The sequence below is a fragment of the Sus scrofa genome, chromosome 15 (assembly GCF_054392235.1).
Source record: "Sus scrofa isolate SSC_HxYL_T2T_F1_AM1 chromosome 15, Sscrofa_HxYL_maternal_Yorkshire_Landrace_v2.0, whole genome shotgun sequence".
Classification (NCBI taxonomy): domain Eukaryota; kingdom Metazoa; phylum Chordata; class Mammalia; order Artiodactyla; family Suidae; genus Sus; species Sus scrofa.
This window is the reverse complement of record NC_139397.1, coordinates 147,862,586-147,885,862: the sequence shown is the minus strand read 5'-3', so window position 1 is coordinate 147,885,862 and position 23,277 is coordinate 147,862,586. Positions and strand designations below refer to the sequence as shown.

Here is a 23,277-nt window from a genome sequence, read left to right as displayed (position 1 = left end):
ATCAGTGCTACTTCAGTGGACAGGATGAGGCAGGGTGTCCTTGGTGCAGCCAAGAAGATGCTGAGAATGAGGTAGCTGGGCTCCAGAGAAGAGCAGCGTGCCTGGGGCAGCTGGATAGGAGCAAAGGGTCATGCTGCTGGTGGGGGCCGGGTCAAGCACCAAAGAGGTGCCTCCCTGACTCTCTGTGGGGCTTCCCGGGCCTTGAAGGAGCCTGGTCCTATCACTCAGTGCCCGGGACTCACCCCCATTATGGTCACAGCCGTGATGTCAGCAACAATTGTGTAATTTAAAAATGAGTTTGGAAGAGGCTAGCTCTGGAGTTGGCGGTCAGGGGCCCAGCTGCTTCTCTTGGGGCTGCCAGCTGAAGGGAATGGGACCCATCGCACATGGGAGAGGTGAGCAGGGAAATGGGGTGGGGTCTGGGCTGAGCGTGGCTGGACCATCTTGACTCACCCGGGTTCAAGTCCGAGTTCCTATGGCTCTACGGTGGCTGGCATTGATATGGGAGGTCAGCGGGGTTGGGAGAGTGGACCCGGCTGGATGCCCCAGACTGGGACAGGCGCACACATCAGGAGTGGACCAGCACTCCGACCTGAGCCCCGTTCCCGGTGGTAACCCCAAGTCATGGCAAGGATGGGCTTGCCTCCAACGAGACTTCACCTCTGTCACCCACCTTCACTCAGGCTCCACTCTGGCCTCCGTCTCCCTGTGTCTCCACCTCTCTCCCACGTGCATTTGTGTATGCAATGCAGTACACACATGTAGGACTTTCTACACGAGGTCACATGTGAGTTTGAGCGTGTGGCTTAAGCTATTTAGTAACTTGAGAGAGTTTAACAAAAGGGGGCTTTGAGTCTTTGCAATAAATTTGCTAACGTTTCCTAAAGCCCACAGTAAACAATCTCCTTCAAGCATTACTGAGCCAGAGGTATCTGAGTCGTGGCCACCAGGCCTTCTAAAAAGTACCTGAAGTAGGTTCCAAACCCAAAGTGAGCGGAATAACAAAAATACTTTGACACGACATGGGGTCGATGAACTCGATTCAGTTAATGCCATCATGACATGTGTCATCCTGTCAAAGAATTTACAGCTCATGGGTGACAAGCCATTAAGGTGTATGGAAAAAGGATGTGAAAATATCAAAGAATGTCAGTGTGAAACAACTCACGTGTGTGTCTAGAAAAGGGTTCCCAGTGGCAGGATGTCTGGGGAACGTGTCTGAGAGAGCGTGTGAGCTGTGGAAATTCAGCTGCACTGATGCTAAGACACCTATTACTTTGCGAACTGCTGAAAGCGAAAGCAGAAACCATGTTTCTCGGTTTGTGGGCATATTTGACTTAAAAGTGTTAGTATGAAAAAATAAGCACCTTGGAACTGATGAAATGCTGGGTACTAAGCGTGAGGGGAACAGCACTCTAAAATTTGAGGAGGGTGGGGTGGGTGGGCAGGGGACCTGGAGCGGGGCCAGCTGCCGAGCACTGCTGGTGAGACAGACCTGCCAGGACACTGCTTGTGCTTGGGCTGGGCACAGACAGAGGCCAGGGAGCCAGGACTGGCAGAACCACGGCTGCTGGTCCCCCAGGCGGCCCAGGTGCCCAGGAAGGAAGGTAGAGAATGAGGGCTGAGTTCAATCTTCTGGGACAGTGGAGCGATGGCATTGCTTTTGGGGGGTCCCCTTCCTGCACATGCCTCAGCTCCCAAGAGGGGAGTACCTAGGGCAGTACGGGGACAGGCTGGTGGCAGCAGATGCCACCAGAGCAAAGACCTGCTGTGCGCGTGTGGGTCAGCAGCGAGCAGCCTGTCCCCGGGGGCAGACACAGGGTCTCCTTGGGGGAACGGTGCCTGCGGGGGTGTCCTCGTATGTCTTTGCTGCTGGCACTAGGATTTGAAGGGCTTCACAGCCACTCCTTTGAGATCTTTGAGATTCAAAGCACATTCTAGAACAGAAGCAGGAGGAGGAAAAAGTTGGGAGGGGGAAAAGCCCGGGTTACAGAATCTCCTGAGCTGGGCCAGACTCACTCCTGGGACTGAGGAGTGCGGTCTGGACAGGTGGGTCGGAGGCTCTGGATGCCCAGCAAGGGGCAGCCCAGCCACAGCTTTTTCACCCCCAAGCTGGGCTTGGAGAGAAAGGCCCTCTGTCGAGGGCAGGGTGGCCAAGAGTGCACTGCGGTGTGGCCAGTGAGGGGCTGGACCTGGGTGTGACCTGACAAATCCAAGAAGCCAAAGCCCAGTGTGGGAACTGGGGCTTCCAAATGGACAGTGCCTTGACCATGGGCCTGCAGGCTCCTGATCAAGTCCATATCTGCCTGCCCGAGCAGCCCGTAGTCAGGGGCCTGGGCTGCTTAGGGTCGTATCCCCAGATGGTGCCGCAGGGCCTGGCCATTGGCAGTTAAGGCTTGGATGGACTTGCAGTATTGGGGTCAGGATGACAGTCGTGAGTTTGGAGCCGGAGGAGAGATGGTCAGAGAGGACCTTAAGGGGGCCTGGGACCGGGGATGCGGAGAAATGGCTGGGGGAGGGGAGGTCGCAAGGGAGAGCCCCCTCTCTTTACCTTCACCTGATCCGCCAAAGGGGGGACCTTTTCAACAATTTCAAATGTAAAATGTCTGCCTGCAAGGTTGTCCTGTGTTTCAGTCAGATCCAGGCCGGAAGCAGATGCTGCATGAATGGCAATACCAAGAAGCAATACCAATAAGAGGGGGTGCAGCGCTCCACGGCCAGCAAAGTGGGGGAGCAGTTCCTCAGGCCCGACAACCAGGGTGGGCCAAGCAGGGGACTCAGAGAGCGCGGCCTGGCAGGAGCTGAGGGGCAGCTGGCAGGGCAGGAGGTCCCCCACTCTCCCTTCACCGGCTGTGCTGCCATGCACCAAACCCGACCGGAAACCAGGGGATTTGGAGCGGCCCTGGGCTGGCAGAGAAGGCACAGCCCGGCAGCCCATCAGGCCCGTGGGGACAAGAGTCCCAGGGGAGTGGTGAGAAGGCAGGACCTGTGTGTCAAGGGCAGCCCTCACGCCAGGAAGGGGACTGGCCACACTTCCGGGGACAGGGGGCTGCCCTGGATCCTTAACGGCCGCCAGACTTTGTTCCTCATTCCACAGCCACTGTCTTCCTGAAAAGATGCATCAAGTCATTTTGAAACACAGAACGAAACCCTGAAGCCCCAGACTGGCCAGTGCCTGGCAGACAGTGCCCCCACTGTTACAGGTGCTCCCCAGGGTGGTGCCCATGGGGGAGTGATGGGATTTCTGCTCCGTGATGACTCTCCCACCACCAGGAACAAATTCCTCCTCTCTCTAGCAGACCTCGAGAGCACAGAGCAGACTGCACGGAGCTGTGTTTCCTAGGGGAAGTCCGCCGTTAATTAGCAGGGTGCCAAAGGGCAGACAGCCCTCATGGTTTGTGGCATCAGCTGGATGGACATGAACTTAACCTTCACCATCAAAAGTGATGCAGAAAAAAAAAAAAAAAACGTGGTTAGTTCAGATCAGGAAGTAAAAATACCTGCCTCTTCTCTGGCTTCCCATTTCCAGGTCTATGGAAATTTCCAGGTCATTTCCAGCAAAATCACTTCAGGAAGTCCCTGCAGACGGCTCCTCAGTGAGCCCAGCTGTGCCCGCCTGCTTCTCCCACAAGCTTGTAAGTTTTTCCTGGAAAGGGACCCTGCTTGGCTCAGCCCCCTTTAGTCCCCCAAGCCCCCTGCAAGAGTAACGAGGTCCCACAGCCTTGTTTTGAGAGGTATGCACGTGGCATATATTGGACCTCGAGGCTGAAAAGCTGCAGGAGGAAACAGAGGTGTAGGTGACTGAGCTGGGCCTCAGGGAGAGGCCCCTTCGCCCCACGGCTTGGCACCTGCGCTCACCCAGGTATGATACACATGGGAAGGTGCAGCTCAAGGAGACAGGGCCGTCCCCTTCCGGCCCCTGGTCCCAGGCCACTAGGGTCTTTAAAACAAAGGACAGGTGCTGTGCAGATTGTTGGAGGCTGGGGGCTGCGGGCTCTGAGAAGCATTGTTTTCTAGAAGCAGCTCTTAGGCTCTGATTTTGGGTCGCCCTCCAGAGAAAGGGAAGTGGGGCAGGGGGGCCAGCGCACTGGACAGGCTGAACTTACCCAGACGGTGATTTTAACTTCAATGCAGTCTGCTGGCTCTAAATGGGGAAGAGAGAGGAGGCGGGGCCCCCAGGAGGAAGCCCCACGGTGGGGGGGAGGCGGGCAAGAGTTGGGGGGGTGGCCAGGAAGATGCTGCTGCCCAGCGCCCTCTCCTCGGGCTCTGCCAGGCTTCATTTTAACATAGAAAGTACACACAAGCATCGTGGACACTTTACAAACAGTGGGAAAGTGACAAAGTTGGGGTGGGGATTCCTCATTATCCCACTACAGCGAAGCATTTCTTTCAAGTCGGTGAGAAAGTACGAGAAAGCTCTTAAGCAGGGAGACAGTACCATTTGGCTGCTGGGAAGAGAAGGGTAGGGGGCCTGGTGTCGCTACTATTTCTCTTTTCCCGATGAGGCTGGAAGGGTGTCCGGGGTCAGAGCTGGATTCAGACCAGGCCTCGGGGTCCCCCAGACCCGGGGCTCCCACACATCCTCAGAGGCAGCTGTGCTGATGGAGCAGAGCCAGGAGTAAGGTGGAGTTGGGCTGTCCAGGCCCAGCCTCTGTGGATCTGAATATCACCTCCTCCCCCCACCTCTGCGAGCCCCCGAAATGCTTTCCTTGGCTTTTCTTCTGCCCTCGGGTCTGTGCTGAGTCTCTGAGCTCCTCCTCTCCCCACACCTCTTCCTGAGAATCACAGACTCCGACTTGGGTGACGCGGGGAGGGGCAGAGAGACCAGACGGTGGAGATTTGGGGCCTATTGGAGTTTGTATTTGGTTCTAAGCGCGCTTAAAGTGGAAGCTCGGGGCCCTGGAAATTCGGCTCTGGTGCTAGAACTGGGGTGGGGCTGCAGGACGGGGCCAGGGTGGAGCTGGACCTGGAGCAGAAGACCTGGAACAGCAGCTGGACCTGGAATGGGGGCAGGTAGGGATTTGGGGCTCACTGGGGAGATGGGGTCTGGATCCCTGGCTTTAGGAGCTTGGCTGAGGCCATTTAATGAGGTGGGGAAGCGAGGTGGGCAGGTGGGTTTGGGAAGAACTCTGAAGGCCAACCTCAGATCCGGGACGTGTCTCCTTAAGAGCCAATCTGTTCTTCCTCCCCCCGCTTCCTTCCCTCTTTACTTTTATTTTTGTCTTTTTGCCTTTTCTAGGGCCACTCCCGTGGCATATGGAGACTCCCAGGCCAGGGGTCTAAGTGGAGCTGTATCTGCTGGCCTACACCAGAGCCACAGCAACACAGGATCCGAGCCGCATCTGCAACCCACACCACAGCTCACGGCAACGCTGGATCCATAACCCACTGAGCGAGGCCAGGGACCGAACCCACAACCTCATGGTTTCTAGTCGGATTCGTTAACCACTGCGCCATGATGGGAACTCCCTTTCCCTCTTTAAGATTAGTTTTTTTGGATTTGTTTTCTTTCCCTGCTCGTCCTTTGAAGTAGCCAGGCCAGCCGGGCTTTGGGGCCCAGGAAGGAGTCAGCAGGCAGAGGATGCGGCCGGGGAAGGAAAGTGACCAGGGTCTTAGAAGGCGGCCCAGCAGAATACAGGCTGTGCTGCACAGGGAAACAAGCAAACGATGGTAGATATATGGAGAAGTGGGAGCCGGGCTTCTCAGGACGAGGGAAAGGAGTTAAGCTAGAAGGAGCTCTGTCTGCAGGGTCAGATCAAGGGGGAGCCTCAGTGTGAACTCGGGGTTTTACTACAGGCAGGTAAATACTGTCGCAGGTGTGAGTGTGTATATGTTGAAACACATCTCCCAGCTCTGTCTTCCCAGAGGACCCAGAAGCAACAGCACCCAGACGCAATGAGCCCACCCAAATACCAGCCTCCACCAAAAAGAACCAGGCTCCCTGGAGAGGTGGCTGAATCTAGGGCTGGGGCAGGAAGGGTATAAGGTGAGCCTGGAGCACCTGTTCCCCAGAAAGGAAGGAGATGCTCCCCAAAGTGATGAGAATTTGTCGAAAGGATACAGGAGTCAGGGGACAGCTGACAGGACAGCGGAAAGGCCCATCTGGCACCCCTGGAGCATCAGAATGAATAATAGAAATAATTATAATTTACTGAATAAAGAGGAATTCACGAGGCTCTCCTGATGTAAATAGATGAGAAGGGCAAGCTCTTCTTCAAGGTCAAATGCCAAGGAGAACCTGTCCCAGGGCTGATGGACATGGTCCCCGCGTGGCAACGAGCGGAGCAACAACCGACTCGGGCAAGAAGCCACAGACGCCAGAGAGGCTGGAACCAGCGGGTGAGAGTCTGAGCAGGAGCAGCCTCTCCAGATTCTCTCAGAGTGTCTCCCCCGAGACCTACTCGTTCGAAAGGGGAAATAGAAACTTTGCAACGAGGATACCAGCAGACGCCACCTCTGCCCAGTGGCAAAGTTGACTTCGCCAGTGCTGGGACAAAGTGACGTCGTGCTCTCCTGGGAGAGGAACACGGAGGGCACGGCACTGCTTCTGTGATGCTCCCGTCGAACTTCGGCACCAGGACCCCTTGAAGGACCTGCAAACCCCGCATCAAGGGACCGTCTACAGAATTACGGCCTATTCTCTCTAAAAAGGCCAAGGTCCTGAAAGATAAGGAGCTGTGCCTCTGGTTTTAAATTTTTTTTTTTTTTTGTCTTTTTAGGGCCACACCCGTGGCATAGGGGTCAAATCGGAGCTGCAGCAGCCAGCCTACACCCCAGCCACTGCCACAGCAACTCGGGATCCGAGCCACCTCTTGGTCTATACCACAGCTCATGGCAACACCAGATGCTTCAGCCGCTGAGCAAGGCCAGGGATTGAACCTGGGTCCTCATGGATGCTAGTCAGATTCGTTTCCACTGAGCCATGATGGGAAACTCCAAGGAGCTGCGCCTCTAAAGAGCATCGAGGGGATTTGATAATTACATGTAACATGTGATCCTGGTTGGAACTTTGATCCAGACGGGAAGGTATAAATAAAAAAAAAAATTGTTTACATATATTTGCAAATATATATAATATGTTCATATGTGTGTAAAACATACATATTTATTTTTAATATAAATATTTAAATAGCACTTATATTGCTATAAAAGGGATTCTTAAGACAATTGGAAAAACTTCAACGGGATTTAAAGAGAATAGCATTTTATCTATGTTAATTTCCTGATTTTGATGGTTGAACTGTGCTTATGTAGGAGAGAATACTTATCCTTTAGGAGAAACACACTGAAACATTTAAGAATAATGGGACGTTGTCAGCAACTTCTTCTCCAATAATTAATACTAATAAAATGAGAGAGGGAATGAGAAACTTAGGGTACTAAAATGTTGCTTTGGGGAAAGTGAATGACGTATATACAGGAATTCTTTTTTTTTTTTTTTTTGGTCTTTTTAGGGCCACACCTGTGGCATATGGAGGTTCCCAGGCTAGGGGTGGAATCAGAGCTACAGCTGCCAGCGTATACCACAGCCACGGCAACGTGGGATCCGAGCTATGTCTGCGACCTACACCACAGCTCAGGGCAACGCTGGGTCCTTCACCTACTGAGTGAGGCCAGGGATCGAACCTGCGTCCTCATGGATACTAGTCGGGTTCGTTACCACTGAGCCACAAGGGGAACTCCTATACAGGAATTCTTTGTACTATTCTTTTTTTTTTTTTTTTTTGTCTTTTTGCCATTTCTTGGGCTGCTCCCTCGGCATATGGAGGTTCCCAGGCTAGGGGTCTAATCGGAGCTGTAGCTGCCAGCCTATGCCAGAGCCACAGCAACGCAGGATCCGAGCCACATCTGTAACCTACACCACAGCTCAGATCGTCAACCCACTGAGCAAGGGCAGGGATCGAACCCGCAACCTCATGGTTCCTAGTCGGATTCGTTAACCACTGTGCCACAACGGGAACTCCCATATTCTTGAAACATTTATGTAACTCTGAAGTTATTTTCAAAATAAGTGCAAAAGACAATCCGGTTGGAAATGATCTATATCTTAATCAGGATAATAGTTACATGTAAATAGTTTTTTGAACCATCCACTGTAATAAAAAAAAGTCTTTAAAAAAAAGAACATCCGCCCCAGAAGTGGGGGAGGTAGGGGTGGTGGTTAAAAGGCATCCTGTCTGAGATTTTTCTCACAGAACTAGAATAATCCTAAAATATATATTTACATGATACTCTGCAAAATCCAGAGTCAATCAGTGTATGACAAAGGAGGCAAAATATACGATGGAGAAAAGACAGCCTCTTCAACGAGTGGTGCTGGGAAAACTGGACGGCTACATGCAAATCAATGAGATCAGGACATTCTCTCATACCACACACAGAAATAAACTCAGAATTCTTTAAAGAATCTAAATGTAAGAGCCACAAAACCATAAAACATCTAGAAGAAACCATAGATGGAACGCTCGTTGATATAAATTGTAGCAATATTTTCTTGGATCATTCTCCTCAGGCAAAAGAAACACAAGCAAAAATAAATGGGATCTAATTAAACTTAAAAGCTTTTGCACAGCAAAGGAACCCATCAACAAAATGAAAAGACAACCCAAGGAATGGAAGAAAATATTCGTAAATGATGCCACTGACAAGGGGTTAATAAGCCAAAATGTACAAATAGCTCCTACAACTCAGTATTTTTAAAAAATCTAATCAGAAGGTTCGAAGAGACATTTTTCTAAAGAAGACATACGGATGGCTAATAGGCACATGAAAAAATGCTCAACATTGCTCATTACAGGAGAAAGGCATATCAATAAAGCCCAATGATGTATCATCTCACACCTGTCAGAATGGCTATCACCAAAAAGTCCACAGATAACGAATGTCGGAGAGAAGGTGAAGAAAAAGGAATCCTTGTACATCGTTGGTGGGAATGTAACTTGGTGTAGCCACTACGGAAATCAGTAAAAAACATAAAGTAGAACTACCATACGACCCAGCAATTCCACTCCTGGGTATACATCTGGAAAACACAAAAACCCTAATTCAAAAAGATCCATGCACCCCAGTGTTCACAGCAGCACTATGTACGATAGCCAAGACCTGGAAGCCACCCAGACGCGCAGCAACAGACAATAGGATGAATAAGATGTAGTACATGTACACAACGCAATATTACTCGGCCATAAAAAAGAAGGAAATAATGCCATTTGCAGCAACGCGGACCTAGAGAATATCATGCTTAGTGAAATAAACGAGACAAAGAAAGACATGTACGATATGATATCTACATATGATATGCACGTATGAAAATCATACAAATGAATACAAAACAGAAAACAGACCCACAGATATAAAAAACAAATTTGCGGTTACCAACGGGGAGAGGGGAAGGGGGAGGGACAAATTAGGGGCACGGGATTAAGAGATACAGATGACTGTGCATAAAATAGATACGCAACAAGGATACTCTATGAAGCACAGGGAATTATACCCTTTATCTCGCAATTACCTACAATGGCATAAAATCAGCACAAAGCCTGAATCACTATGTTGTACTCTGGAAATTAATGGAGTATTAGAAATCAACTATGCTTTGACCGAAAATAAAAAGGCACCTTGTCTAAAAGTGTGTGATTTTTTTTTTTTTAATTGCACAAAAGCTTTCCTGGTCTATATACTTTTGGAGGTCTCTGTATGGAAACTGCGTCTTGGAACTGTCTTGATGCTCAGATAACTGTAACCGCACTGGTGCACCAAGAATAGAAAGACAATCACGGCATCGCTCCGCACGAGTGGACAGAGGTAAGGTGGCAGCCACAGCCGTGTGACAAGCCACAAGGGGGGGTGTGCGCTAGGGACTGACCAGAGGGGAGAGTCCGCATTCGGTCCAGTCATGCAGACTCTCCGAGCTGGGGTTGGAATCCAGGCGTCCCACACAGGGGCCAGGTCCCATGAGGGTCCCAGCCATGGATGAGCAGGTTGGTTTTGTAACCAGGAGAGGGGGAGCCTGGCAGGAGAGGAAGGGCAGGGGCTGGGTAGCACTCACATAGCTTCTTTCTCTCCCAGGACCTTGGGCTTGGTTTAGCTTCAAGGAAGAACGAGCGAGCAATGGAAACCGATACATGGGCTTTTGGCACCTGGCACAGAGCCGCAGGCAGGCACGGGGACCCCAGTGTTCTCGTGGTGCACAGGGTGGCGTGAAGCGTCTTCGAGTGTTTTACTTGCCACAGCCCCGCACAAGCGGGAGAGAGGAACGATGCCCTGCGTGGTGCCTGCAGCTGGCAGCCCCTGGAGGACACCTTGAGGGGACTTCTGGGATGTCTCAGAACTATTCCTAGGACCTTTTGATGGGGCCGCTTTCTGGCAGTCAGGCTGCAGGGGCTGGAGCTACAGTGTCTGTAAAAAGTTGCAGGTTCATGAGGCTAGAGGATGGAGGTGACGGGGAAGGAGAGCTGTCTGGGTCCCGAAGGGCCTCCCTTCCTGGGGTCTCACTTTGAAACTGTGAACAATCCTGGGTATCGGTCACTCAGGGGAGAGAGACTGTGATGCCAAGAACAGTTTCCTGCTGTGTGTCCTGTGTCGAGGAGGCGCCACCTGGAACATCTCTGGCCCTTCCCAGGTGACCCTCCTCCACATGGGGAAGAAACCGGGACTGGGCCGGCTGTGTTCGGTATGTTATCTAACTTTTGGTATCTCTAATACCACAGGTGGGTGCCATGGCTCCATCCTACAGATGAGAACACTGAGTCTCGGGAGGTTGAGCAGCTTGCCCAGCTTTGGAGACATTGTCAGGAGAGCAGCACCCAGTGGGATGTTTCAAGATGAGAAAGAGGATGGGAGGGGGGGTGTGGGGATCCACAGACTTCTTAGCCAGACAGGAGGGAGGGGGCCAGACACAGGGCGCCGCCGGCTCGGGGGCGACCAGGTGGTTGGAGATCTCCAGGCAGACGCGAGCCTCCAGCGGCTCAGTGGGCAGCCTGGGGGGCGGTGTGTGAAAGCCAGCATGTGGGAGAAGCTCATACCCTGGGTGGCAGCAGGTGGCCTCTGTGTGGTGGTGGGACTGGGGAGGCTGGCATTTGCTATCCGTGGGCACGAGATCCTGTCTCCACTGCCTGCCCCATGGCAGGGTCCTAAAACCACTTGTCTGGGGGGTTGGAAGAGGGTGAAAGCCAACACCAGGCCCCTTCAGAGTCTCCTACAGTCAGAAGGGAAGGAGGTGACAGCTCTGGGAGGAGGCATGAAGCTTAAAGGAAGAACAGGTGACACTGAGCATCAGGCCTGCCCAGCCCCACCCACCAGCAGTAACCAGCTGGACATCCCTGCTACAAGTTCCCACCTTTCTGTCCCCGGCCCCTTTCTGCCCCGGTCTAGAGGGCCTGGCATGGTGACATGTGCCCTGCACCCAGCCAGTGGGCCGGGGTCTCCCATCCACCCTGTTCCAACCAGCCCCCTTTCCCGGAGGCCAGCTTCTTCAGCTTATCTCTTGCCTCGTTTTGGGCAGACTTCCCGGAACGACTTGGCACGGGCTCTGCTCGCCAGTCTCTGCACTCACTTCTAAATCTGCGTCCCTCCCTGAGTTTCAGAGCTGACACCCCTATTTCTCAACCCATGCCCCCTCCTTGGGCTTGTAACCACCCCTACTTCTCAGTCCCTGCTTCCTGCAGCCACCCCTCCCCAGGCTGGTCCCCCACCGCGCCACCCACCCAACAGAAGCAGCCACCCGGCAGGCCTGCTCCCTGTGCTCTCCCGCTGGGGGAAGCCCGGGTGCCCAGTCCCATAGGCTGGGAACCAGTCCCATAGGCTGGCTCAGCTTTTGCCTGTGAGCTGGGCTCCCCGCTGGGGTGTGGAGGTCACGAGGCCCCAAATCTCTGCCTTTCACTCTCCGCTCTCTGCGGTGGGAGTAAGTCCTGTGCTCCTCACAGACTGGAGCGGCTTATAAAGAGCTTTGAAGCTCTCACATCAAAGGAGCTGCAGGCTGGAGCACTGGGCCACTTATGCCTCTGGTGGGTACTGAAATGAGCCCTGAGAGGCATCGCCTGAGGTCTTTGTTGGTGTCACCACAGTCAGAGCAAGGGGCAGAGAATGACTGTGCTGCCTGCCAGCACGTGGTCTGCGTATTTGAACAGTGGAGCCCTCATCTGAGGACCTCGGGCCCACAGCGAAGACTCGGAGACGATGGGTCCTTTGTCGGTAGAGCCGCAGCTGACAGCTTAGAAACCACATCACACCTGCCGTCACAGAGAGGCTGTCAGCAAACTATGGAAAAGGTTTGCACACTTTCTCCGGGAACTTGCAAAAATAGATGCCTGGGCAATGAGGAAGTAGGGCAGCGGCGGCGGAGTAGCCCTTCCGGCTGTAGAATTTTGCAGGCGCGCCGTTCAGTGTGGCGCCATCACTGCAGTAGCAGGTGGAGGAGTTAACGTCTTTCCCCCACCAATGCTGGGCTTGGCCATGCCACTTGCTTTGACTCATGCAAGGTAGGTCAAAGCACCAGTTCTCAGCTCAGCTTAACAGGCATTGTGGGTTTCTGCTCACCCCTCCTGGGTCCCTCCTGTGCTCTGATGAGAAGAGATGCCCCAGGGAATCTCCAGCCCTTCAGGGTGAGCCAAGAATAAAGCTGTGAGGAGCTGATCCAGTTCTGACTGGAAACCTGGAGTCCAGCCCAGTCTAGCCCAGAGGCTGGAGAGCCCAGCCTAGATCAGCCAACAGTCCCAGGAGAGGAAAGCTAGTGTCTGTTATTGCAGAAGCTACTGAGATTTCTGAGCATTTGTTACACAGCAAATGCTGACAAATACAGGTTGAAGGGAAGAATGAACTTTTCCTGAGATCCTGCCTCTTACTGACATAAGTTCACCATTTACCCAGGAGAAAGCTGATGCTCCAAGAGATTAGGTACCTTGTTCAATGCCACACGTGTTTGATCACCAGGACCTGCCACAGGGAACAAAGCTTCAAGTTCCACACCCTCAGCCTCCCCACATTTTCTCTCCAGCCTCCAGAGGGCACCATCTTGCAATCTCATCCTCCGTGTAGACCCATGGGCCCCTCTTGGGGGCCCATCATCTTTCTGATGGGCCTGAACCCCACTGCAGCCCCAGAGTTCCTGTTCCCAAGGCTCCCTCCACTCCCTGGACTTCTGCAAGCCCTGCCCTTCAAAGCCACTATCTGGGATCAGCTTCCCAGCTCACCTGCAACAGCTCAGCAGGGTTGGAGTAGACGAGCAGGTGGCCCCCACAGGTCATATTAACCTCTAACCATGAGCCCCACCGAGGGCTCAGCCACGGGCATTCACCAGGGACCAGCACAGTTGCAGGTCTTGCCCACATTCTAGCAGAGGAGCAAGACGTGATACACTAAACAATTATGTGAATAAGGAGTTCCCTCCTTGGCTCAGGGGTTAACCAACATGACTAGCATCCATGAGGTTGCAGGTTCGATCCCTGGTGTCGCTCAGTGGGTTAAGGATCCGGTGTTGCTGTGAGCTGTGGTGTGGGTCGCAGACGAGGCTGGGATCCCCACGTTACTGTGGCTATGGTGTAGGCTGGCAGCTGTAGCTACAGCCTGGGAACTTCCATATGCCACAAGGGTGGCCCTAAAAAGTGAACAAAACAAAAACAAAGACACCCCCCACACAATTAAGTGGATAATGGCAAGGTGCAGAGGCTGAGAGAAGTCAGTGCTTTGGGAGCGTATCACAAGGGGACTTAGCCTGGTGTGGGTCAAGGAATTAGTTGTTAAAGAGGCAACACTTATGCTGAGATGCAGAGGGTGGACAGTGGTTGGCCAGGCCGAGAGAGAAGGAAGCATCATGGCAGGAAGAGTTATGGAGCTGCATGTGCGCAGTACTGGTGTTGGTATAAACGTGTGGTTTCTGACCACAGTTAGGTCCTTACAATGCGGTTGGTATCGTACCCAGTTCCCACATCCCTTTACCATCTATGCCCTCAGCCCCCTCTCTTCTGGGGGCCCTGTGCTTTGCTGCAACCTCAGGTAGTTCCCCGTGAGCACCAGAGCCACCTCATTCACGTGATATCCAGGAGAAGCCTAAGAGTTCCACGCTCCCTGGGAGAAACCTGAGTTCCATGTTCCCTGGAAGAGACCTAAGAATTCCATGTTCCCTGGCAGCCAACCCCTGCCTGGAAGGTGTGTGCAAAAGCCCAGCTCTTTGCCTTGATACGGGATAAACGCTGAGGAATAATCCACACTTTTTCCCAGAGCTCCCTGAAGGATCACGCTGGCTTGGAGACCTCACCTGATGGCACCTTGCTTGGCTTCTCTTCTTCCCCATCCTGTGTCCCTGACTCTCTTACCAGAGTCTCCCGGGAGCCTGTCTTGAATCAATTATTGGTACCCAAGCTTGGGTCCTGCTTCGGGAAGAACTTGATCTTTGATGGCGAAGTTCCCAAATCAGTTCTTTACCTGTCTATTTGAAGCCCTCCTTCAAAAGCTGATCCAAGGGTTGACCTTCAAGTCCTCAATCCAAGCCCCTTACCAGCAGTGAAGCCTTTTCCTCCTTCCTCTATGGAGGAACTGACCAGACTGGAGGCCACTGGCTTCCTCTTCCTCTTCTTTCCCCCCGTATGGCTGCCCATGAGGACCACCACTCCTGCCTGCTCCCTCCTCCTCCCCCCTCCCCAGGGCTCAGCAGGCTCTCAGCACACATCCTACCTTACCTGTGCACCGACCCGTTCAAAACCCTACTCTGCAGCTGGGCGTCTGGTCCTGGGAGCCCCTCAGCTGCCAAAGGGGATACAAGATGGAAACTCAGCAGTTAGGTGACAAAATGCATCACATATTTACGTGGTGTTGAGAATGAATGAACGAAAGGATGAAATTTTTTTGAGTACCCCAACAGCCGTACTTAGGCGTCTGTTGGTTTTCCCATTTCACGGATGAAGGAACTGAGGCTCAGAAGGGCTCAATGACCTTCCCTCTGAGTGGCAGCACCAGGATGTGCACCCAGATCTCCGGTTCCTCACCCTAAAGTCTGTACTGCTGGGTCCTGAAAGGCTGCTTTCCTCGTTTCCCTGCCTGTGTGCTCTGAAACCTCTGGTATGAGGCAAGCTTCTTTTGAACTCCATCTAAAAGATGGAGCTTATTTTGAACTCCGTCCAAAAGACCTTATTTACCAATGGCTATTATATATTTTAAAAGTCTCTCTCTGGTCTCCTGTCTCTCAACATCTTGCGCTATATTAAGGATCCCCGGAGCGTAGCCCAGCCCTGCCATTCTGGAGAGCAATCAGATACAAGGTAGACAAACTAAGTATGTGGCTACCCTATGACTCAGCAATTTCATCTCTGGGCATATGCTCCAGGGCTCCTTTCGGGTCACGGATGGATGGTCATCCCAGGTTTGTTTGGGACGGCAGGGATCTGGGGGGAACTGGGTGCCCATCATGGGGAGAGCGGACCGGTCAGGTGTGGTCAAGGTGTGCAGTAGGGTGTCTGCAGCAGCCAGAGGCAGACTGGATGTGCAGGTAGCAGCATGGAAGGAGCCTTTGGTAGAGAAAGTAGAAAACAGAATGAGGGCTCTGATATCTCTTCAGCAAATTAAAAATGCATGCATGCGAAACAACAATACATATTTTGCAAGAACCTATTCAAATAAAAAGACACCCACTCAATGGTTGCCTCTCAGAGGGAGGGTTATGCAAGCGCTGTGTGGGGTAGAAGGGATTAAAACAGTTTGTGAAGACACTGCTTTGTAGTGAGAAGGCACTGCCGCCTGGATCACGTAATCGGATTGCAAAAGATGGATACTTTGTTGTGGCTTTTCTCATTGGACCTGAAATAATTACCAAAATCTTCTGTGTCTCCCTTTCTTCCTTGGTTAAGTAGGAAGGAAAAAGTCGGCAAGAGAAAGTAACATTTAGTGTGGCCTGCAGGTAAAAGCACAAAATATGAAGCATGATGTGGGCGTGAAACAGACAGGGTGTGAGACACTAGGGTAAGGTGGGGACTATGGCACGTTGTAGAAATGTCCCTTTAAAGGGGCCAGCTTCCACTTAGCTCAAGTTACGATCCTGTGGGGTAGCTGAGGCCTGGATTGGCCGGAATTTCAAAAATATTCAAGGGAAGGTAAAATACAGATGTTTTGATGAGATCTCACATTTTTAATGCCTGCAACTAACATCAAAACACCGTGTCAGCCACAAATGCACATCTTAGCTCCACCATTAACTAGTTGTGTGATCTGGAGCAGGGCATTCAGCACGCTGAGGCTGAGCCAGTTTTCTTGTTTAGGAAGGAAGATTCTCAGATCTCCTCAGCCAGGGGCTTAAATGGGCTGACATAGGTCCAGGGCAGGGCTCCACCGTCATCATGGAGCACTTGCATTGTGCTGAACATGCTAGTCCATTATCAACACCTATTTTTCAGCTGAATAAACTGAAGCTCGGAGGAATGCAAAATTAAGAAGAGTCAGGTACAAAAAAAAATATCTTCTCTTGGAGTTCCTGTCATGGCTCAGCAGAAACAAATCTGACGAGGAACCATGAGGTTGCGGGTTCGATCCCTGGCCTCGCTCGGTGGGTGAAGGATCCGGCATTGCTGTGAGCTGTGGTAGGTTGCAGACGCGGCTGGGATCTGATGTTGCTGTGGCTCTGGTGTAGGCTGGCGACTATAGCTCCGATTAGACCCCTAGCCTGGGAACCTCCATGTGTGGCCGGTGAGGCCCTAAAAAAAAAAAAAAAAAAAAGAAGAAAAAAAAATCTCCAAATGTGATAAAAAGAAATGGGTAACCTGAATTAAAATAACTTATAAATCAGGGCTTGGAGATTAAAAGGGCTCTAAGTAAAGTGGAAGGGATTATAATCTGTCTGACCCCTAACAGGCTGCAAGAGTCTCTAACAAAGACCCCTGCGGTCCCAGAGGCCCGCACCCCTCACCGGGGCAGTAGCAGGAATGAGTTTATACTGCACGGCTGGTGGTGTGCTGCTGCTGCTGGCTCATGTCCGCTTGTGCCAGTTTGTACTGGTTCGAAGCCCAGGAGCTGGCTGTTTCATGTGGCCACTATGGTGGCCGCCGTGGTGCGTGTATTTACACCACGGAAATCGGCCAACACATCAGAGCTTTGCTTCTGTCCCTGGAGAACCAGCTGAGAAATGTTTACCACTGCAGGGGGCCCGGGGACACGGACCACTTTGGCCAAACCGTCCCTTCAATTCTTAGAGGCCTGGCTTCGTGTGCACACCTGCCTCCCCCTCTGCAGGGGCCCTACTGCTCTGGAAGCAACGTTGGATCAGGCAGAAACAGCCCTGACACAGGAGGGTTAATGATTCACTGGGGGACCGCAGAGGGGATTACTGTTCGGTGAGGAAAAACGCTTTCTCACTTGAAGATGGCAAAGGCCCAGATCAAAACAGGAAGCTTCCAGGCTGCCTCGTCGGGTGGGTGGGATTGTCTGAAGCTACAAGACGCTGATGAGGAGCAAGCGCGCGGTGTTCGCATTGGCAAAGGTGCAGGGCCAATGTGGGTCCTCCGGGTCCCCAGCTGAGCCCACCCTCGACCTGTAGGGGAGAGGGGCTGGGTTTAGGTCGCCAGGAGTGGACGGGCAGCTCGGGGTAAACACCGTGCCCTCTGGAGGAACCGAAAATCACCGTTTGCAGGCTCCTGCCGCTCCGAGGAAGTGACAAAGACACCCTTACCTCTTGGGACCAGAGCCCAAGACAGAAAATGGGAATGCAGCTCTACCTGCTTCTACAAAATCCAAGCTTCACCCAGCGGAGGAGGAGAACTCTGAGAGAGAGAGAGCGAGACAGAAAGAGAGAGAGCGAGAGAGAGCGCCTGACTGGGGGGGGACTGCCAAGCTGGGGGGGGGGTGAAGAATCGGGAGCCAGAAGATGTGATTTGCACAATGGGTCAGATGTGCAAATCTTTCGCTTGCAGCTTCATGAGCTTTGTGTCCATCCCAGGCAAGAGGCTGGATCAGCTTCCTAAAAGCATGGTTTGTAGGATGTGCCAAAGCAAGTGGCGAGCGTAGGAACAAGCAGACGTTTGCTGGGGACAGACGGTGTCAGATGAACCTGTTTTTCTTATTTTATTTACATAGGAGGCCAGTGTACGTTTGCAAGCCTAATGAGTTAGACAATTTGTTGTATTGGTAGAGATCACAGCTCAATTGCCTACGGAGGCCAGGGAGGTGATGTAACGGAGAGGAACAGACGGGGGTGGGTGGGTGGGGTGAGGCATTAGGGAGAGATGGGGACTGCGGCACATTAAAGAGAAGTGCCTCGGGGGAAGGGGGAAGCTTCCACTCTGCTCCAGTTACTTCATGGGACGCTGGGGGTCTAAGGTTATCAGAGCTTCGCAATTTTCAAGGGAAGCTGAAAATTCAGGATATCATGTAAAATGTCTCAGTTTTCAGAAATGCATTAAACTGGTTCATAATTGTTAAAAACGTGTGTTAGGTAAACAGAACACCAAGCTCAACACAGGGGCTACCAGTTTGTGATCTCTGATAAAATCTACATAGATTTCAATAAATCGTTTTGGTTTTTTATCTTTTTTGGCCACACCCATGGCATGCAGAAGTTCCCAGGTCAGGGATCAAACCTATGATTCAATCAGTCGGTGGAATGGCAATGACAACACCGAATCCTTAGCCACTAGGCCACCAGGGAACTCCCTCAATAAAGCATTTTGTGATCCTCATCTGTGATCTTTTATTGATAATTGCATGGAGGAATATCAGCTAGGGTGAGAGTCCAAGGTTGCTTGGACGTCGATCTCTGCTGCTGTTGGGGGTCTCCCTCTCTTTCTCTCTGTTTTTTGTTCTTGCCTTTTTTTTTTTTTTCCCCCACTCTTTAGGGCCACACCTGAGGCATATGGAAGTTCCAAGTTAGGGACTGAATTAGAGCTACAGCTGCTGGTCTAAGCCACAGGCAGGTCAGATCCAAGCCGTGTCTGCAACCTATACCACATGGCAACGCCGGGTCCTTAACCCACTGAGCGAGGCCAGGGATCCAACCCACATCCTCACGGATACTAGTCGGGTTCATTACTGCTGAGCCACGATGGGAACTCCCTTCCTCTCATTTACATCGGCGATTCAGATTAGGATCCAGGAGGTGAACTGACAATGTGTGGCTGCCATCAAACTAGGAGGCATCTCAGATATGCTGGGTGACAGAGAAAACCAGGTCGAGGCAGAGCCCAGTGGTCTGGACCAATGGGTTGGGCACTAACCACTAGACTATACCTACCATCGTCCCATCCACTCTGCCAGTCCAGTGTGGGCCTCGTTTGGTTGGTACCCTCCTCTTGGCACTGCCATTTCTCTCTCTTTTTTTCTCTTCCTTTAACTGAACATTTTATCTCCTTGTCTTTGTTCTGTATCCTCCTTCCAGAGCAGAAACATCTCAGGAAATCAGGAGAAACACAACTGTGAATGCCATTCACTAACCTGCATCTCAGCACTGTGGGTCCCAGCTAGCAAAAAACAAGCCAAAACAACTTCCCACCCCACCAATGACTCATATTGAGAAAAAGAGACAATTGATCATTATTTGCAGGCAGCAAGATCATGTACCTAGAGAAGCCAAGGAATATGTTCAATGATTAAAACTCATAAGGTAATTCAGGATGATAGATGACCCCATAATTTTCATCTATCAAAAACCATGGAATTTCATTCTCCAAAAACCGTAATTTTCCTGGACACCAACAAACCCCCATCAGAAAATGTCGTGGAAAAGTCAGCTTCTGTTTGCCAAGGTAACTAAGACTACATCACACCCAGTAACAGTGAAGACGTAGGAACTACATGGAGAAAATATAAAAGACAGCACAAGAGAGATATGAAAAAACTCTGAATAGACTGTGCTGTCTGATGGAAGGACTTAATAGTATAAGGATATGAGTTATCTTCTAATGAATCTATAAATTCAATGTAACTACATAAAAATTCCAACTGGATTTTTTTTAGGGCACTTTCCAAGTAAAATTATAAAATTCACCTGGAAAAGAAAATGCAGAGACCACCCAGGAATAAAGAGAAGAACAATGAATAGAACTCAGTTGACCAGATACATGCAATCAAGCAACAGCAATGAACATTCATGGAATTGGGGCAAGAATAGATGCATCAGTCAGTGGAACAGAATTAAGATTCCAAACTTAGATTAAGACTATGTGAATTTATTACGTTGATGGCATTGCTAATCCATGGAAAAAGGATGCATTATTGACTGATTGATTGACGCACCTGTAGCATGTGGAGGTTCCCAGGCCAGGGACTGAATCCACACCACAGCAGTGACAATGCCAGATCCTTAACCCACTGAGCCACCAGGGAACTCCATGAAGGGATTATTATTATATGGTGTGGCTATCCACTCGGAGGATGGGGTTATATTCTCTATTTTATACCCAATGCAAATATAAAGAGCTAAAACATAAAAGCTGATTTTAAAAGTGTTAGGAGAAAATATTTCCCCCAGATAAATAATACTGCGATGAATGACTCACAAAACCCACGATCCATAAATGAAAACATTTGACTACAAAACGTTGTAAACCTCCTCATGACAAATGAACCATAAACAAAGTTTTTCAAAAATGACAGGCTGGGAGAAAATATTTACATTGTAACTAAAAAAAATTAATACGCAAAACATACAAAGAGCTTTTTATAATCAGAACAATTCTTAAGAAGGAAAAAACCGACAAAGAATATAAATAGCCAATTCACAGGAAAAGAAATGCAAATAGCCAATGCCTATATGAAATATATGCTTATTCTCATTGCGCATGAGGGCAATACGAACTAAAATATTGGGACTGTGTATTTTACCCACTGTTTCATGAAAATAACACCGGTGACATTCAGTATTGAGAAGACGTGGGGGCCTGGTGGGTGCCAAGTGACACCAGGTAGGAGCTGAGCTGGCTCATCAGAAGAGCCTCTGGCAGAGCCGTTTGGCTGTATCTGCAATAAAAACACGCGTCGCCTCAACCTCGTAATATCTCATCCTAGGAAGAACTTGCACATGTGCACAGCACAGGCAAACCTACCGCTTATTGCTATGTTGTTTGTGTTGTCATCACCAAAAACCAAAAGCAAACAACCAAACAAAAAAATTGTCTAAGAGAAGGCGGGCGAACTGTATCGCATGACAGCTAAAAAGCACAAGGGCATGGGACCGGACTCAGATCTCAGAGACACGCGGCACAGAGAAGAGAGCAAATTACAGAACAATATGCACAGCATGATTCGACTTATTAAAAACAAAAAAACACACCGCTGTGTATTTGTCCAGGCTCATGGTTCTATGCAAAGATGCCTAAAATGGCAAATGCCACGCTACCAGCTGAGGTTCCTCTTGCAGAGGTGACAGGGGAGTGGGGATGCTGAGGGCAGACTTTCGCTTTCTACTCTGTGCTTCTGTTTTGTTTGAATGCTTTTAAAAAATATATTCATATTTCCCTTGGGTTGAAAAAGAAAGAAAAAAAAAAAGAGAGAGAGAGAGAAAGAGAAAGAAACAGTAGCAGCTGTTATTAGGCAGAATTATCATCCTTGTCCTCCAACAAGGGTCTTGAGGTTCTTACTGCTGGGGTCTCACTGCCAACCCCTGAACCCACTGACCCCACTGACCCACAGAGCTCCTGCCTGAGAACAAGCAAGAGGCTTTAGAGGTCCTGCCTTGAGGGCTCTGTCCCTGCCCACTCAGGGGTCCCCACTAGTAGAGTTTTACACAACAGTGACAACAAATTGTTCAAAAAACAAAAAATTACTCCACCACCCAGTTTTTGCCTTGGGAGGTTTAAATTCAACATGCATGCTTTTCCCAGAGGCGTATAGGGAATAAAAGGCAATTAAATGGAAAAAAAAGTTTTTGGCAAAACACTGTGAATGTACTAAGTGCCATGGAATTATTCACTTTAAAATGGTTAATTTGGGGCTATGCGAATTGCACCTCAATTTATACCAAGCAACAAAAACAGACACCCCCCCCCCCGCCCCCTGCTTCCAGGGCACCATCTGCTGAACAGACTCCAAATCAAACTCTCCAGCCCAGGGCTTAAGCCTTTCATTTCAGTCTGATCTCAACCTTTCTTCCCAATTTTCTCTGATGGGACTTCTATTTGGGACACCATGCAACCACAACCTCACCCCCAGATTTTCTGAGATGATCCTGTTTCCTGTAATAAAAAAAATTTTTAAAGAAAGACAAGAAGTGAAAAAAAATTTAAGTATTATACATGGGCTGTAGTTACAAAAATTGAGTCCAGAATAAGCAAATCTAAAAAAAAAAAAAAAAAAAAAAATCCGTACTAAGGGGTATAAATTGCAAAGTAGAAGTCCCCTTCTCTTGTGGGTTACCCCCAATGGCAACTCCTATTCTTGCTCCACTGGTTAGTTTCTCAGCTATCCTTCCTGTCAACTCTGATCTATGCCCAATACTCTGTATATACTCTTACCCCTTAGCAAACTAACACCTCAAACTCTCATGTGATAATATCATCCTGCACCTACTTTTAAAGGTTTGGAGATATTTCCAACCTATTACACACAGATCTACCTTAACTCAAAAAAAAAAAAAAAAACAAAAACAAAAAACTGGTCAGAGTACACTTTATGTAACAGTTCCCTATTCATCACATTTTTGTGCTCTGCTGGTTCTTCTTGGTCCCATTTTGGAAGTGATGCTGCCGTGAAGGTTCTTGCACATGTATTTTTGCCGGTACATCTTCTTACTGTGGCTACTAGAAAATTTGAAATCACATATAAGGCACCTGTTAGACACATTCGGCGGGGCGCGGGGGGGGGGGGGCGGCATTCCTCACGGGGACCACGAGCCGCGGATGTTGATGAATCTCCTGCAGCGTTTGCCCTGATGTGCACTCCCTCCCCGTGTGACTCTCACTGCTGCTTCCCCCACCTCCGCGTGGTGTTCAGACTTTAACAGCTACACTGAATCACTTGAGGATCTCATTTAAATGCCGAGTCTGACTCAGTAGGGCTGGGCCTGCTTCTCTGCACTTCTAACAAGCTCTAGGGTGATGCTGCTGATGCTGGTCCGTGGACCACACTTGGAGTAGCAAGGCTCTAAAGCAAGGCCATCCAGCAGAAATAAAATATGAGGCTTATACGTGTTTTCAAATTTTCTAGTAGCCACATTAAAAAGACTTTTTAAAAATCAGGTGAAACTAATTTGATGATTATATTTTATTTAACCCAATATGTCCAAAATAATAGGATTTCAATTGGCAATTTATTATGAGATACATTTGAAAATAACAGGATTTCAATAGGCAATGAAAATTATTATGA

The 23,277-nt window shown here is 50.1% G+C and overlaps 1 protein-coding gene across 1 annotated transcript in view; it reads right to left on the bottom strand.

Moving 5' to 3' along the window:
• INPP5D (inositol polyphosphate-5-phosphatase D) overlaps nt 1-23,277 on the bottom strand; it is a 125,406-nt gene that overhangs the window by 72,932 nt on the left and 29,197 nt on the right. The gene's annotated exons all lie outside the window — the stretch shown is intronic.